The 4,132-nt window shown below is 46.9% G+C and overlaps 1 protein-coding gene across 1 annotated transcript in view; it reads left to right on the top strand.

Annotated features, from left to right (window-relative positions):
* Positions 1-4,132, top strand: part of RIMBP2 (RIMS binding protein 2) — a 234,357-nt gene that overhangs the window by 113,588 nt on the left and 116,637 nt on the right. The window contains exon 2 of the mRNA XM_017867548.1: positions 1,094-1,183. The gene's annotated coding sequence lies outside the window, so the exon portion shown is untranslated. The remainder of the gene's footprint in view (positions 1-1,093; positions 1,184-4,132) is intronic.

The raw sequence follows: 4,132 nt of genomic DNA, 5'->3' as shown, positions 1-4,132 counted from the left end.
CCAGGTGAGGCGATGCCTCGCCCTGCTTCAGCTCTCGCTGGTTGGGCTGCAGCAGCTGACCAGCACCAATTGTCCGGCACTCCCCAGTGAGATGACCCCAGTACTTCAGTTGAAAATGCAGAAATCACCGGTCTTCTGTGTCGCTCGCGCTGGGAGTTGGAGACTGGAGCTGTTCCTATTCGGCCATCTTGCTCCGCCCCACCAATCCTAGTGGAATGGGAGATTCTTAATCCCATCTCTGTGCTCACTCTCCTTGTCTTACCTATTTGTAGTTACTGTACCGCACCCTAGGTGCTCCCAGTCTTGAATTAGATTTTATTATTGACAGCTCTGAGTCCCTGTGCCATGGTGATATTAGAGAGTAAGACAAGTCCTAAAAATGAGCCTAAAAATGGGTCATCTTCCTCTTGCCTCTCTAGGTGCATCACCTCATAAAAGCTCTGGCTCTAAGCAGAGGTGATGAATTATTTTCAGCTTTCTTTGGGGGCTTAACTGTTGCCTCGGGTCATGTGATGACCTTAGTTCATATCTCTTGTCTTATGTGGAATACACTGAATCTTGGATATCCTGAAAAAGCTGGACTCTTCATTCTCCCTGCCTATTTTTGGACTCTGAATCTAGAAGGTTCCAGGAGTTCCACTCACCACACTGTGTTCTAGCCATTTAGTCCTTAGAAAGTTTTATCTTATTTTTGAATGGCTAAATATTTCTAACCTTTCTCTATCTATTGTTTATTGTGGCTATATGTTTGGAGCAGTGTTCATGGGGAAAGGGATGGGTCAAAGCTTATTAACAACTCCACTTGGTGAGAAGTGCTGTTGCTTTTTTAGGACACAGACACTAAGTGATTACTATATATTATTGTATTGTATTCTAATCATCGTAAAGTATAAACTGATTGCATTTTGTAGAGTTGGAAACTTATGGTTTGGAAAAAGAGAGAGATGAGTCCCGACTCATACACAGCTTATAGACTGCAGAATCAGTGCCCAACATTGGGTCTCATTTCCAAATCAGAGCTCCTAACCACTGCACTCGACCAAGTCTCGAAACACTGGGGCACCATCTCACATGTCCTTTCCTTTTGTCCTAGGAAAATGAACTGAAGGATGCCACCCAGGGAGAGCATCGCCTGAGATCCCATCATGCAGGCCTTCCCACAAGGGCCCGGCAGCATGACAAGGTAGCTGATACCACCATCCACAGACCATCTGGGGCCCTGGAGGGAGGGGGCTGGGCCAGGGAGGAAAGACTGGGAAGGGTCAGGGAGGAATCACTGAACACCAATGTGAGGGTGGCCTGAGAGGCTGAGCCAGGTCTCTCTCACTTCTTCACGTGACCAGCACGTGAGGCACGATAATGTCTCATCCACTGTCTTCTGGTTATCTCTGCTTGGAAGTCTATTAGGCACCTGTATCTTTAACAACAAGGCAGAACAAACCCATTGGTGTCCACTCTCCCAAACCACTTTCTCCCCAGTGAATGGTATGGCCACTCCTGATTGCCTGAGCCTCCATGCTGGGGCCTCCTGGGTGCTGATCTTATGTCATCCGAATCTAACTCCCTGCTTGAGTCTGTTTTCTGTTGCTTATAACAGAATATCTGAAACTTGGTACTTTATAAAGAAAAGGAATCTATTTCTTAAGCTATGGAGGCTGAGAACCTAAGGTTGAGGGGCTGCATCTGGTGAGGACCTTCTTGCTGATGGGGACTCTACAGGATCCCAAGGTGGTGCAGGGCATCCTGTGGCAAGGGGGCTGAGTGTGCTCACATACCAGCTCAGGGCTCCCTTCCTCTTCTTATTAAGCCAGCAGTTCCACTCCCCTGATAACCCATTGGTCAGTTAACACATTAATCCATTAATCCATGAATGGACCCATCCACTCATGAGGGCAGAGTCCTCGTGATCCAGTCACCTCTTAAAGGCCCCACCTCTCAGTACTGCTCTGTTGAGGATTAAGTTTCCCACACATGAAATCTGGGGGATGCATTCAAACCATGGAGCTCACCAACCAGCCACCTCACCGCCAGACGTGCCCCAGCTCTCCTCCCCTCCTCTCCACTGTGGCCATCTTCTCTTTCCCAGATGCCAAAGCCGTAACTGGCCTGTCCAGCTCCCTTGTCATCCCGTGGTCTTTTCTCTATGGCAACTGGAGTAATCTTGTGATGCCCTCTGGATCACGCAGTCCTCTGACCCTTCCAATGCCTTCCATAAATAAAACTGAGGCTTCTCCCTGTGGCCACCATCCTGTCCATCTTGCTACCGCCCGTCCACCTCTGACTTACTTTGGTTCCTTGGATCCCTAAGCTTGTCTGAGCATTTGATGGTTGTCTCTGCTTAGAACACTCTACTCCCTCATCTTCAACAGCTGGGAGCTTCTTGCCTTTCAAGCCTCAGGTTATGCGTCCCTACTGGTGAGCATTTGTGGCTCTAACGTCCACTCTAACGGCCCTCCCTCCATCCCTTTTTTCTCTGTGTGACCACACCTGTTTTCATGTTCTTTGTATCTTTTCTTGCTATCTTAGTCTATCACGGGTCTTCACTTATATGTTTCTCCGTCTCCTATGAGAATGTGGGCTGGTCATTGCAGAGGACTTTCTGTCACATCCATGACTGTCTCTCCTGCACCTTCACAGGATGCATAGTAGGTGCTCAGCCAACATCTATTGAATGATGGGTGGTTTTAAGCTGTTAATTTTGCAGCTTTGACAATGCATATTTTAAGGAATAACTGAGTTCTAGTGATTAAATATAAAAATTAGAGGTGTCTTGATTTAACACTTATTTTCTTGCCCTCTCGTTTGGCCATTTTTTTAAAGATGTGCTTTTCAGGAAATTACAAGTGTTGATGAGGATGTGGAGAAACTGGAATCCTGCACATTGTTGCTGGGAACGTAAAATGATGCAACCACTATAGAAAACAGTATGGAAGTCCCTCAAAAAATTAAAAATAAAATTGCATATGATCCAGCAATCCCAATCCTGGGGATAAGAATTGAAAAGGGGGCTGGGCGTAGTGGCTCATACCTGTAATCCCAGCACTTTGAGAGGCCGAGGAGGGTAGATCACCGGAGGTCAGAAGTTGGAGACCAGCCTGGCTAACATGGTGAATACCCCATCTCTACTAAAAATACAAAAATTAGCCAGGTGTGGTGGTGCATGCCTGTAATCCCAGCTACTTGGGAGGCTGAGGCAGGAGAATCACTTGAACCTGGGAGGTGGAGGTTGCAGTGAGCCAAGATCATGCCATTGCACTCCAGCCTGGGCAACAGAGCGAAACTCAGTCTCAAAAAAAAAAAAAAAAAAAAGAAAAGAAAAGGAGGGTCTCAAATGATATATGTACATGTTACAAATTTATAGTAGCCAAAAGGTGGAACTAGCCCACATTTCCACTGACGGATGAGTGAATAAACAACATGTGGCATATGTGTACAATGGAATATTACTGACCTTTGAAAGGGAAGGAAACTCTGACACATGCTACTGCATGGATGAACCTTGGGGACATTTTGCTGCATGAATAAACCAGTCCCAAAGGGCAAACGCTGTCTGATTCCACTTGTATGAGGTTCCTAGAGTCATCAGAGCCATACAGACAAAGAGTAGAACGGAGGTGTCAGGGGCTGGGTGGAGGGGGGATAGGGAGGTGCTGTTTAATGAGGACGGAGTTTCAGTTGGGGAAGAGGATAGAGAGTTCTGGAGATGGGTGGTGGTAATAGTTGTGGAACAGTGCAAATGTCCTTAATGCCACTGAAGTAGCTACATGTAAAATAGTTAAGATGGTAAATTTGATGTAATGTGTATTTCATCATAATTTTTCTTAAAAAGGTGTGTTTTAGGCCGGGCACGGTGGCTCACGCCTGTAATCCCAGCACTTTGGGAGGCTGAGGTGGGTGGATCACGAGGTCAGGAGATCGAGACCATCCTGGCTAAGACGGTGAAACCCCATCTCTACTAAAAATACAAAAAGTTAGTTGGGTATGGTGGCGGGTGCCTGTAGTCCCAGCTACTCAGGAGGCTGAGGCAGGAGAATGGCATGAACCTGGGAGGCAGAACTTGCAGTGAGCTGAGATCGCGCCATTGCACTCCAGCCTGGGCGACAGAGAGAGACTCCATCTCAAAAAAAAAAAA

Source organism: Rhinopithecus bieti, unplaced genomic scaffold (genome assembly GCF_001698545.2).
Source record: "Rhinopithecus bieti isolate Rb0 unplaced genomic scaffold, ASM169854v2 scaffold_3615, whole genome shotgun sequence".
Lineage (NCBI taxonomy): Eukaryota > Metazoa > Chordata > Mammalia > Primates > Cercopithecidae > Rhinopithecus > Rhinopithecus bieti.
The sequence above is the reverse complement of the archived record's forward strand: the minus strand, read 5'-3'. Positions and strand labels throughout refer to the sequence as shown.